Source organism: Betta splendens, chromosome 21 (assembly GCF_900634795.4).
Source record: "Betta splendens chromosome 21, fBetSpl5.4, whole genome shotgun sequence".
Taxonomy (NCBI): domain Eukaryota; kingdom Metazoa; phylum Chordata; class Actinopteri; order Anabantiformes; family Osphronemidae; genus Betta; species Betta splendens.
Window position 1 is genome coordinate 14,396,661 of NC_040899.1, and position 14,317 is coordinate 14,410,977.

Genomic DNA, 14,317 nt, shown 5'->3' on the forward strand with positions numbered 1-14,317 from the left:
TGTGAATATCAGTGTGTGTGTGTGTGTGTGTGTGTGTGTGTGTGTGTGTGTGTGTGTGTGTGTGTGTGTGTGTGTGTGCGCACGCGTGTGTGTGTGTGTGTGTGTGTGTGTGTGTGTGTGTGTGTGTGTGTGTGTGTGTGTGTGTGTGTGTGTGTGTGTGTGTGCGTGCGAGCGTGCGTGCGTGCGCGTGTGTGTGTGTGTGTTTTCTTTTCATCTGATAAGTGAGAACACAAGTCGACTGTGCAGAGCGATGCCCTCAGGACAGGAGTCTGGTCACATGGCTCCTTTAGTCAGAATCAGACATTTGTCCAAATCAAATTGTACATTGGAGAAATTGAATTGCGCTCACATGATGGAGGAAGGACAAAGGACAACCAAAGCCTTAAACCTATAAAGATTTTTAAGGGCTTCAATTCTTCCTGTCTGAGTTTATTTAAGGAAGAATACAGAGCATTTGCGGCAGCTCCAAAATAAGACTATGTGTGACAAGTCAAAAATGTGCTTCGCTCAGAGCAGTATTGATGATTTTCATTGACATCAGTTTATTTTCAATATATTTTGTGTGAATAATAACATCTTGTGAATGGTTTAGTTTTTGTTAGAGGGAAAAGGTTTACCCTTTGCTAACTAGTTGTTAGACTGTAGGTTGTTTCGCACTCAGTGAAACTGTTGAAGACTACAGGAAAATCCAGGGGGTTTGGGGACGGTTTATGACAATAAAATCGCACTTGATCAATAAATTATTAATTTATTTAAACGTATAGTGAACAAATCAGTGACTTGTCTGCAACCTTTATGTCTTTTATGAAATAAATCATTTTTGACATTTCTCGGAGTCTGAATGAAGGATTTGCGCCGCAGCCAACAGGACGCTCAGCCCCAAAGTCAAAGACTTAAAGCCTGTCATGCTCCGTGGGCTGCCGGCATTAAAGTGACCTAATTTCACTGCAGTTTCAACAGGAACTCTTATCTAAATGAAGTGCTTTGTCAAGGTCAGAATGGTGTCCATAACTTATCAAAGCCATTTCTCACTTTGAACTGTACAAAGGTCCATTATGAGTTGTTAGCAGCGGGTTAAGAGCAGCAGGGCCGTGTGTTGCTCATCCTGTGTATTTATGCGGCGTTCTTGGAAGTGTCTCTCTCCAGCTCTGCTGCTGTACAGTACCTGCCTTACTCGCGTTTCCTTCATAAATACTGCATTTCCCAAACTTTGACTAGACTTTCTGCGCCACTGAGTTCTGTTTCTGTAGCTCATCTCTCTGTAGCTTGTCAAATTAATTGTCCCATAGTAATAATCGATTGATATTTGAATATATTTGTATGCACATGCAATTATCTGCTCTTCATTTTACATTTACTTTGAATGTTGACTAACGGAAAGATAAACAATGCACTTGGCTTAATTGAAATACAATAGTCTGATAGGGGTAATTAATCTAATGATAAGACCCACAACACTATGGATTTGCAAACACTTCATTAATTTGAATTAAGGCCGAGGCTCCACTGTGGTGCAATTATGAATCCAATTTCAATTGATCTCTCTCAGTTGGTTTTCAGCAATGCACAAAATGATTTTAGAACTTTGCACTCCACACCTCATGGTTTTATTGACTCTCGAAATATTAAGGAACAACACATTCACTCAAAATTCATAAAAGGACCCACAACAATTTTCTCAAGCCCATAATTAACAAAATGAAAATAAAAAATAATGCAGTAGTCTCTGCTCCTTATAGGGAGTCTCATGCTGAAGCACACGCCCAATAAATGACCTCATTTGTCTGCTCTGACTTTATGTAATATAGAATAGAATAGAATAAGGAGTTTCTGAGGAAGCTGAAAATAACCAGCTGACCTTTGGTTCCCCTGGTGATTGTTACACATTATCTATACCTGCCTGCTTCAGCAGCCCTCACAGTGACAAGCTGCAGCCCCAGTCACACTGCTATTGCTATGGTAACCAAGTTAAAGGTTTAGGGAAGTGAGTAATCTAATCTTCCCACTTTCTGGCATTGAGATAAGGCTCAACACCACCAGCCCACCCGGGCATGTGTGTGAGGACTCGTGTTTGTCATGTTGTGGGGACATCAATCTGTTTACACAGTCACACGGTGGGGAACTGCCTCTCTTTGGGGACAAAAGGTGAATCAGGTCAAGATTAAATCAAACAATCATAGAGTAAAGAACTGGTTTACACTTAAGGTAAAGTTTGGGAGTGATTATGATTAGGAAAATTAACGTGACATAACGTCCTCCGAAGAGATAAAAACACAAAAGTGTGTGTGTACATTTATGCATTTCCTTTTTGATCATTCTATGCTGCATATACTCTCTCTCACACACACACACACACACACACACACACACACACACACACACACACACACACAATCCTTTCTAGCCAATATGTTCCACTCTAATAGGCAGGTGAAAGCCGAAGGGCAGATAGGCTTCCAGCCTTGTTAAAAAGCCTGAACCTCACTGAGGTTGACATTCTACACCAATATTCTCAGTATTAAAGAAAACCTCTACTGTTTTTATTGCGGTGCGTTATCAAGACTTTACAGTAAACAGGAAAGTTTGACTTCTTTCTATATGTTTTTTGCAGTGTCAGGTCAGGCTGCGACCTTTTGCAGTGATAATGGGCTGAACCTCAACTCGGTCCTCAGATTAACCACTGATACGTGGGTCAATCAAACCTTCAGTCATTTACTGCGTAACACACAGTAGCAGGTCATCGGTGCTGAAACTGCAAACAAAACTTACACAAATACTGTACATTTCAAATGTAAACGGAACATTTATGATTATGGTCAGACTAGAGTCAGACTATATCTACAGTATATACTTCTCCACCACTATACATGATCATTTTTAAATTGGGATGAGATTAAAATGACAAAATTATGAAATCAGATTTAAACTTAGATTTTGGTAAGTAACTGAAAGCTGCTGCTAACTGTTTTTAGAGACAAGGAAGGAAAACATCTCATAATAATAATCTTAAGTAGAAACCCTTTTCTACTTAAATCTAACCTTCCTGAAATATACATTAACCTGGTTAAGATATAATGAATGAGGATGATTTAAAACCAAGAAGTCAGTTCCCCCCAGCAGCATTGCATTGCACTGTTTCTATTCACACCAGTGATGGTGGAATAAACACACTGCACCATGTTGCCTACACAAACTGCGCTGGTTCTCACACAACAAAGATCTTGGAAGAAAAGTCTATGTGACATTTGTGGTAATGCACTTGAAGATAGTTCCTACATTAAAGCAGATCTATCTCACAATCAAAGCATATTTCAAAGCATATGCTCAGGCGGAGCGCATGAGAGCGGCTTGGCCGATAAGCCTTTATTTTGGCACAGGGATAACATTATAATCTACACTGAGAGGAGCGTCTGCAAATGAGATAGAAGCAGAGTCTTTATATGCCTCCATCCACACGTGTGCTCTCCCTCACCCTCTCTCATGCCCGTCTTTCACCTCTGCTGCTTTTTCTTCATCTCTCCACGGAATGTATTCAATCACACTGAAATCATTATTAAAACTCCCCCTGCCTTTATGTGCGCGTGTGCCTGTGAGCAGCGGGGGCTCTCACTGAGATGAGTTGGAGTTCAGGCGGTGTGTGGTGCGAGGAGGGAGAAATGAGTGAGTGGCAGCCGTGGTGTGTCAGAGCCGTCAGCGGAGGTGGGAGAAACGTGGGACTGAGGCTGATGAGAGGAGCAGGTTCACCTTTGGGCCAGCCCTCACTCTCAGCACAATCAGAGATTTTATTGTCATATTTTTCTTTTTGGCGTTCTGAAAATAATGGAAGGGGGTTGAGAGATAGAAAGGCCAGGAAGAGGAGGAGGAGGATTGCACCAAATCAGGGCTCAAAGAAGAGGAAGAGGAGGACACAGGACTTTGGAGTGATGCATGTAGGGTCTAACTTGAATTAAGGGGACAAAGGTATCAGGTAGCCACTTCAGAAAAAGTGGACACGGGAGTTGTGGTTTTACAAATGGCTACTGTTATGAACCACCCCTCCAGTCAACAGCCCATAAAAGAGCACACGGTGGCTAATCAAATAAAACGGTGACAGATTAATTTGGGAAACCTGGCGTACACCTTCTATTAGCTCAGGTGAAACTCAGTTATATGGCGCCATCACCATCTGCTGGATACGCAGCCTTACAGTGTAACTGTCACGGCTGTAAAGAGGATGTCCCAGATAAATGAAGGCTCATAATCCTTCACGCAGCAGCTGAGACAGCCAACCGCCCCTTTGGCTCCTCCCTGGGGATTTCAGGTCATCCCTTCTTATGTAAGCTGCTGCTACAATAAAGCCCACCGCTGTTCACTGGCCTGTGTTTACCTCTTAAACTACTCTTATTATTACCAATATCACTATATTCCCACGCCCAGTGGATTCTCACTAGTTCTACTCTTCAGTTACCATGGTGCCGTCCTGTTAGAGTGAATACCAGCCCAATACACCTTCCTTCCGGAGATTCTCCTTCCCCATATCATTTTCCACAAGTTACAGTTTGGTCAAGTCCCAGATTTTCATAATCACGCCAGCTGCCATTCCCTTTGTCAAGCAAGCGAACGTAGCTCATTAGTGACTGCCTATGTCTGTGTGTTGCTAGCGAAGCAATCTGAGCGCCGGGCTCACAGTGGTATGCTGTACCGAGTTTCAGGTAGAAAGGAAGCAAGGAATGAGAAAAGTCACATTATTGGTTTCTCTCGCGGGCCGTTTCGAGCAGGGGGAGAAACATCTTTCTCATTTGCTTCTAGATAATTGGAGCTGGTATTATTCTGCTGATGCTCAGTTAGGCGGTAAACAAGGACAGGTCATTTTACAGTTCTGTAAAATGACCTGTCCCTCACAGCAAAGTGCAATATCTACTGGAAACAGTGGAACTTTTTGTTTTGAATTGTTTACAGAGGTTATTAATATAATATGCTGATGGTTAAACTCACTGAGCAAACAGAAAATGAACTTGGCCACTGAAAGTGATGCAGATGCCTTGTTTTGCTCAACCAAACATGCTATTGTTTGTTGTCTTTAATTATTAGTTATTATACATAGTTAGAGGTGTGGTCTTACTCTGACTCCAACATCCCAGTCACTTTAACCTTCTATATACATATGACAAAGCTACATTAATCACCTGGAACCGCAGATTCTCAGAAATGTACTTTTCCTCATTGTCTTCTTGCATCATATCCCTCTGAATCAAAACTTGGGCATCTATTACTGAATCTTTGCGTTGATATTGCAAATCAAATTCCGTCATGCTTCCTGGAGCCCATCAACAGCATTAAACAACATATGCAAACGTCTTAAGGCTGTTTATTTGTCTAACTCTCATCTTAGGATGAGTGAACATATTCCTCGTGGTATTATAGTGGGAGGAGGGGGCTGCATAGTACAGTTAAAGGGAGGGTAGACGTTTGTAGTGCATGTTGTGTGCAGAAGCCCAATATTTACTACTGTAGCTGATGTGTTTATTCACCGACTGAAACTAAATACAATGTGGAAGAATATAATTGCCACAGTTCAAGATAAAGTGATGTTTAGCAAAGAAACAATTTTATTTAGAGGTTCTCTTAAAGGCCATATTTGTAAGAAAATAATTTGCTTTGAATAACCTTTTTACAGTTTATGTGTCATTTTAAAAAAGCACCCTGACTCTTGACACATCCACACGGTGGTTTAACACAAAGCTAGCTGTTCACCCCTGTAGAGGCTTTATTTTTCCCCTTTGTTGCAGTTGTTTTTTTAAGAGTGCACACGCAGTCAATCTACTGTACCACTTCCTTTGTAACTCTTCTAATTGTACTTCACACGATTTTAAAACCTTCTTGAGTTTGCGTCCTTCACTGTAATACACAGCTTCTAGTGTCTGAGTCACAGCTCGTCCCCCAAGGACATCTACAGTATTATGTTTCCTTCTGTAAAGTAGCTCTGCTTCCTTTGCTGCATTTATCCCTGTAAATATACTGTAAATGCAGATGCAACATATTAATTTAACTGCTTGTCAAAAATATTATGTAATATATAATGAGTACTTTCATTGATTCGTGAGGACAAGTGATCATTAGGTTTTTTTAATTTCCATTGCTTTTCCACTGATACTTTACTTGCAGACCAAACTTAACTGAACAAGTGCTGTAAGTGTCACCCACACCTCACTCATAGCTCAGAGTGTCAGATAAGGAGGAAGTAAGTACAGAGTGATGAATAGCTGTTGATGGCACATGTATTGCAGGTGTTAGGTGTAAAGCCACTGGTGACGACAGATTTTCAATAAGCTTTTTTTCCTGAGGAATTGCTTTCAGACTGTATTTTTGTCCTTGTTGTCAAAAACATATTTGCAGGCTCAATTAATTGAAATTAATTTAAAATAAAAAATCAAACCACAATAATGCACATTAGTGCCTAAATGTTTTTTGGGAGGATGAACACATTTTATTGATAGAATGTTGGAATGCTTTTATATTTTTTTTTATTGGTACTGCACAACCAAGCAGTTAATTAAACCAAGGCCTTCACAAAACAGGTGTTGTGACACAAGTGGCATGAATGAAAGATTTTAAATTAAAGAAAGTATTAAGAGTTGGTCTAAGTTATAAATTCTACACAGCACGTGCAGTATTCAGTATACTGTATGTTTATCAAAGTTTTTCACTCAAAACCCACATTATTTCATAATGGTTTATGAACATGCAAACTCCACACAATCTCACTGATCATGGTCAAATTACTGTTAATGTGGACAGTAATTGGTCACATAGCAACTCATCAAATTACATTATAATGTTTTGCTCATAGACGATGCCTTTACATGTTGCTTTATTCTCACTGCTTTCGCAGCAGTGGCTCCAGCTGCCAACTAAACAGCAGAGTTAGAAGTCGGTAAGTTAGAAAGAACACAACATGTCTAATTTAGAGCTACATACTTGGCCATGGCTCCCATTGTCAAGTTTTCTGGGGATTTCTTAGCTTTCGAGATGCCTAAACGTGAAAAAAAAAGCTGTTATTCATTTGTTAGCAGAAATAATTAGGTTTAGGTTCTTGACCTAGAAAAATCACAGAATACAATGCATTAGCACAATACAACGATCAGCATATTCAGTCTATCATAAGGTACTGTAAGCACGTATCATGTTGCTAACTTGCATAAAAAACCTGACAATGTCGCTAATTGGGCACATGGCTAATTTGCATATTAGGCGCACACCATCTTGGCACGCCAACCGCACACATGTAGCTCACTAGCGCATCAAGGCCCCTCCAGCACACGTTCTCTCATACCAGCACATTCCTGACGGTCAAACAGGTCGATGAAGCTGTTGTCGACTGCGCTGTTGCTACTGCTGGACTTTGACCAGGTTTTCACCTCCAGTAAGACGCCAATTCACAGTTTGTCCGCGATGCCGCCTTCCACATTTCTCCACCCAGAAGCTGTCCTCTTTATCTCTTCTTTAGCAAGCTGTGAAACAGAAGCAGCAATATTGCAATATTTCTGTAAATTTGAACTTCTTCTCAATCCATTTCTTTTTATTTTGTTGTTGTTGTTATTATATTAATAATAATAACTAATTTTAAAATTCACCAACACACCAGGCTACATGGGAATGCTGGAATTTAATGAATAGCAATAATTCTCCATATATATGTGCAAACTAATGACTCATGTGAGCATGTGACCACCAGCAACTGTCTCCTCTCATTCATTACCTTTCTTCATGCCTCGATGTAACTTTATTTCTCCTTCTTTTTCCTCTTCCGCGGCTTCTATACCCTGTAGTTTTCTTTGTAGCCGCAGCCAATCCTCTCTAGTGGCCTTGTGCACACAGGATTAACCATTAGCTCTTAGCTTGCTCTCCCTTCTCCGCCCGTGAGACCAAACCGTGCCACCACTCACCCACCATCCTGCTGTCCAAGGGCGCCTCTCCAGCACTCAGCGGTGTGAGATTGGCCCTGCAGGCAAGTGGTGAGATTAGACATGGCATGGTGGGGCTCAGCAGGCAGCCAGTGGAGTTGATACGGAGTTGCTGCAGACAGGAAGCTGACGTTCCCTGGGACTTTCTCGCGCTGGTGTGTGGTGGAAAGAGCAGGTGATGAGGCCAGACGGAGCATTGCTGGGCCAAGATCACCGGCGCTTGTGTTTACCCAAAGACAGGGGGGTCACTGCATGGGCAGCGTTAGGGGAGGGCCTGCTCCAAGAGGATCCAACAGATCAGCTGACATCAGTTCACATCATAACATAAACCAAAAGATTCCCTTAAGCCTAATGTCAGATGTCAATGGAGAAGAGTTATTACTTGGCACATCTTTATACTGGAAAAAAAGGTCCATTGTAAATTTCCTGAGTCAATTTAATGTGAAGCTTTAGTGCATTCTGACAACATCTTATTTTGCTCCACTATGTTCATCAGCTACAGGAGGTGTTTGTCTGTTTACAGGTACTGTGCTGCAGTGTCTATCCGAGATTTTTTTCCACGTGACCACCAGCACCTTTGTAATTGTTGCTTCCTAAAGGAGAGTCGGGAGATTCAAGCCTGGAAAAGTGGTTTTCATTCTAGAAGCATTCACATACTAGCAAGTGAATAACAGAGGTTTTCTAGGGCAAAGGAGTCAGTTTTAATTGAGTCAAGACGTTGGTGGAGTTCAGTTTTATTCTTTACAGGGTCAGTCGGAGCTTTCAAATATCCATTATCACTGGCAAATTGTTGTAAAGCAGTGCATTAAAGTTCAGCTTCCTCCGGGCGCACTGCTAACCTTTGGCCGGCTCTTCCTTACATAATATTTACATGTACAGTGGAAAGAAAGGAGAAGGTGAACCTCATAGAAATGCTTGAATTGATGTGATAAATTGACTTAAGAGACAGACAGACTTCACACAAAAATATAAAGTTTGGGTTAGATGGTTAGAAGGTCTGTGAACCCGCAGCCGATGACGTCAGCATAAGCTGGTTGCAGCGAGTGTTCTGCAATCGTGGAGTTAAGTCAGTGAAGCTCTGAGTGGAGAGGTGATGTGCAGCTGCTCTGTGGTCCATATTATAATATGCCAATGGTATCAGTGACTACAAAAATAAGCTCTGTAGTTAAAATCTCTGTTGAGACCATACACAATTTACTGTATGCCCACTGCAACAAAGAGTGGAGGTGCTGTACACCAATAGTCCAGTGCAGCAGTATCGTGTTGTGCCCCACAACAAATTAACTACGCAACACATACAGTGGGTGACATCTACTACAGAAAGACTCAGAGGCCATGCTGTGTTTTCAGTTACAGAACAAATACAGTATGGTGCATTAATATACAGTAGATATACAGTACAATGCACACAACACATACTGTAGTGTTTTGTCTCACTCTCCGTCATTCCACTCGTTCCCTCTGTCGTTTCATTTTGTCCTTTTCCTGCCTCAGGGACTGACATATTTTTTTTAAAGATAAGACTTGGCTCTAAAAAGACTCCAGCGAGCCTGGGCACATATCTGACAGCTGTCACGCTTGCTACAAGATATGTAATACTGTTCGAAGCCACTGGCCGGGCGTAATGGTACTTGAGCATATGGATAAAAATTGCTTTTATTACATCGTTGTGTTGATGAACAACTCGACAACTGAACAATGACTACTCACGCCCCAGTTGAGAAGCACTCCAAACATCGCATGCATCCTCCAATTAGCCCTCGCAGCTACAGCGGCGCTAACCCATCAGTAATATCTTCCTCCAAAACTGCAGCGTATAATTACATATTTGGTGAAACTCTAAGAAGAGCACGGCTGCTGCCGTCTAGTTTGCTGTGATGTTGGGTGACTGTAGCATCTGCACGCAGTGAAGGTAGGTGGTACGCTGCCAGCTAGAGGGTGAGAAATGTATAGTGGTAGTTTATTGTTTTCTCTTTAAGTCAAAGTAGTTCATTGCATCCCAGATGTTGCTTCCTCCCTAAAACCAAGACGTAAATGTAAAATTCTCACAATTGACACTAAAATCTAAATCCTCTCTCCTCTGTTTCCACAGTATAAAAATGTATTTTATATATTCATAATGTATATAGGTGCAGTTAATAGGTCCAGATAAGACGCTAGTTGTCCTTGAAAGCCAATGGAGCACAATTTTCCACTAGGCTGCACAGAAAAAATGGATAGAAGCAGCAAAAGAGATGTGTTTGTCACTTCCTGCCTGTTAATTCCTGTATTTTCTCCACATTGTGCTGGGGCTCGCAGAGTAAATACGTCGTGGCTGGAGAGCCAAGCCGCTTGTGTGAGCTACGAGAGAAATTAATAGAATTTCCAACAAGCATGCTGATGTGAGATATGAGAATGAATTTCCAGCATCCCCACGCACTGTGTGTGCATAAAGGACGAATAATGGAGGAAGGAGAGACAAAACCCCTGTCCAAATAGTGGGCATCAGTTGCATTTCCATTCCATGCCGGTGCACTCGTATAAAATTAGATGACTTGAAATTAAGACAAAACAAAGGAGTATATGATTTAGTGAGGCTTTATTGTTGGTGCATGCTGGGAGCGGCTTTGTAATGTTGTAAAATCAAACTCAAAATAGATGGCTCGTCCTCTTTAGGGAGAAGGAGCCTGCATTGCTTTCTCTTTGTGTTATATGAAAGTCCAGTGTGCCTCGCTTTAGGCTACTTCAGCGTATTTACACATTAAAAGGAGAATCTTGTCTGGGACCCAACACAGGGATGGGCTGAAAAAGCTTGTGTGCACTGTAGTAAACGGGGAGGGAGAAAGGCACAAAGGCTGATTCTACACTCTGTTGTTGAGGGGGCAGTGTACTCTGAAATACCTTTTACATAATATCATTAAGCGCCTCCAGATTCCAGATTCTTAAACCTTTCTGGTTCTTTTCCTAGTATTTGGTATATGCTTTTACGGATTGCAGTCCCGCACTGAAATCAAATTGTGGAATGAAGTTAGTGTGTCACCACTGACTTAGCATGAAGTTCTCTTCAGATACAGAGTCTGGTGAGAAGGAATTTAAATACCAAAAGTTGGCTTTGAATAGCCTGGAGGCTGGAAGCAGGTGAAACGACTACAGCAGATCTGTCCAACATTCAGAAATATAGTCTGAATAAAATCTAACATTATTCAATAATCACACAATCATAATATATAGTGTTTATGATATCAGATCAGTGGACGTATGAACAGATGGGGACTAGCATTGACCATCATTTTTTGGCTACAGATTTTATAGGTGCTGATAGGAGGAATTTAACATATGGACACAATCCGTCGACTTTGCTGCTGCAAGCAACCTTCCAGTTTATTCATCATCATTAATTACAGCATTATTAATACCCCCAAAAAACAAAGTATGTAGGATTAAAAAGCGTGCAACCATACGGTGTATACAGATCGCTTTCCTTAAGTTTCGTGAGGAAGGTGAATGTGCCTTTCCAAAGTCCTCAGTGACTGCAGACATGTGACAGGATTGAAAGACGGGCACTGAGCCATTCAGGTGAGGAGAGAGCAGAATGCAGGGTCTAATCCTCCCCAAGCTGGCAAAGATGAAGTTTTAAAGCCATAATTCCTCCTTTTAATCCATTCAGAAAGGCTGTGACCCAGTTGGGGACCTTGTTCGTGGACTGGAACTACATGATCAGGGCAAATTGTAGTTTTTCCCAGACTGTAGCTCGACACTTTTGGACTTCACGCAGGCACCGGATCGGAGTGTTTGTGGTGATGAGAGCTTCAGACTTGCTTTGCCTTGGTTTTGCTTTGTTTTACTGTCAGTGTAATAGAAGCATTTCAGACAAACATAAGTGAAGTGAAACAAAACACGTCAGTAATGGTGATAATAGTAGTCAACTTGGCCTGGGAGCAGCTATGGTGATTAATGTCCCCCACACAGCAATGCAAGCACACGTTGTTCTGGGTAAAATAATGATGCTGGTGCGTCTGGTTAGGACATAAATACAGCACAGACTGCTGCCTGAAATAAAAATACTGTTTTTTTTCCTCCTGTGTACAAAATGCTCAAGCTGTTGAACTGCTCAGCTACATACATTTTGTCTGACAAGCACTAAAAGGTGATGTCTTAACAAATGCTGCTGCAAAATATGTGTGAAATGCATCAGTGCAGTACATGACACTAATACACAGTATACTGAGATCCTCATCAGTACTACTTGGGTTATAATAATACATGGGCAGCAGTAATTACACCCTGCCGTGACCATTATCTGAGTCATGCACCAATCATCGGATTCCTTGCTCTTCCTGTCTTAGGTCAATGCCTTTGGGCCAGACACTGAAGCTGCCCCTGGTGGGTCCAGTGAGCTGCATGGCTGCTCGGCCACTGGTGTGTGAGTGTGTGTGCAAACGGACCAATAGGAAGCAATGTGGGAGCTTTGAGTAAAAGTAGTAAAGCTACAGTGTACAGTAAATACAAACCCTTTACTGTCATTTCATTTAAAACATTCTTGTGGATTTTTTTTCTGATCAAAGAAAAAGAAGCAAAGCAAAATAGTTCAACAAATGTGACACTATTACAATGACTCATCTCCTGTAAGTCGCTTTCACTGTAAGGATGTCCTGGGGCCCAATCAGATACGTTTCTAATGACTTGGTTGGTATTTTAACATAAAGTAATAGTTGTCCTCCACCCACCTGTTTATGCACAAACAACAAAAACGGTGATTAATATTTGCACAATACTGTACCTACTGTACTGTAGCTGCCTGTAGATTCTGTGGAGCCAAACGCACCTCAGAGTTTCTCTAGTGCTGAGCTTCTGATAGCGATGTTGTCAGAATCATCCAGAATGAGAGTAACACACATGCCCCTAGCTTTAGCTACAAGCTAATCAAGGTCAGCTAAACAGTTACAGCATACCATGGAAAAACATTAATCACCTAGAAAATACAGCAACAATAGGTTTCAAGGTTATCAGTGTTATGTTTGTGTACTGGAACCAGGGCTAAATTAAGAATTGTAAGAATGACATAATACAGTAACAGCATCCTGACCTTCCTAATGGCAACAACAGGAATCCTTGGGTTCCACAGAGCAAGTAGAAATGTTCAAAAGGTGGCATGCTTTAATATGCAGGTGCCGAAGGAAAGACTTTGGCTAAGAGCGTAGTTTAATAGTGATATTTACCGGCACCATTCCTGAATGACGTGCCTTTTAGAAACAGGTCTGAATATTCTGCTTATTAGAACCTTTGTCCCAGACTAATAAGAGGATCTAAACAGGGGCAGTGTCACCTTTCTAATTGGAGTATTGACATTTAGCAGGTGGTCCCAGTATGGCTAGACTCTTAAATGTGGGCCACACAAGCTGGTTTTATACCTGCTATTAGCGTGGATAGCACGTTTAGATAATAGGGAGCTTATGTTTTATGTTTAAACGTAGATTGTGAGTTTTTCTTCTTCTGGGGTCGTCTGTGAGTGACCAGGACTTCCTCCCTCCATCGCCTCAGTTCTCGTTGTTGGTGGACATTTCTGATGTTCTGCTGATATCAGTAAAAACTCTGCACATACCGCAATCCTCTTCCTATGTCCAGCATCCCCCTTTTACTGGTGGTTTTACTAGTACTGGTAGTACTGGGATGAAATGAAAACATTACAATCTGTTACAGTGAAAAATTGAGGGGTTTTTTTATTTCACTGTTTATTGTAAATGCCTCTGACTCAGCCATTTAATGTGGTTTTCTAGGTTTTCTGTTGGTCACACTAGTTCTAGGATGTGTTTCCATCCTCGTGCCCACCGTGCATTTTGATGGGATCATTATTTATATGGCGTCATTATTACTCTGTGCCTGATTCATTTTGTCATTTGCGTCACTAGAACAACCGCCCTTGGCTCACTTCTTTGGACGAGCTTGACTTGTCCTCATCGGCCTTATGGCTGACAAATGACTTTGTGAAATGCGATATGGTCTCCTGCAGGAAAAAAACCAACCGAAATTGAATCCCGGCCTCTGTCGGCAGTCTCATCTGTCATCTTTTCAATATTGATGTCCATTATGTTTATGGATTATTTGGCTGTCTTCTGTTCTCTGGCCCAGCTCGCCCTGTCAGGTCGGCCACTTGGGGCAGTGGCCCGTTGATAATGTCATTTTGACTGATGGGTTTCATAGTTTAATTGTCAGCACTGTCTTCCTTTAATGGAGCTCTCCACACAACTGAAAGATTACATCGTAGATGAGTTAACGTGTGTACCGGCTACGCTGCGATGTTGATGCGATGTTACTGTACCACGGATTCAGTATCATCATTAAGGCCATTATCAGCGCTTCGGCTCATGTTTATTGCTTCCTGTATCACCTTTCAT

General features: G+C 41.6%; 1 protein-coding gene and 1 long non-coding RNA gene across 2 annotated transcripts in view; one reads left to right on the plus strand and one right to left on the minus strand.

Annotated features, from left to right (window-relative positions):
- Positions 1-14,317, plus strand: part of tmeff2a (transmembrane protein with EGF-like and two follistatin-like domains 2a) — an 85,254-nt gene that overhangs the window by 48,188 nt on the left and 22,749 nt on the right. The window lies entirely within an intron of this gene.
- On the minus strand, positions 6,457-7,913 carry LOC114846999 (uncharacterized). Its single transcript, XR_003784139.2, has 3 exons — positions 7,739-7,913; positions 7,313-7,490; positions 6,457-7,012 (listed from the first exon to the last, which is right to left on the minus strand). It is a non-coding gene; the product is annotated as an uncharacterized LOC114846999 (long non-coding RNA).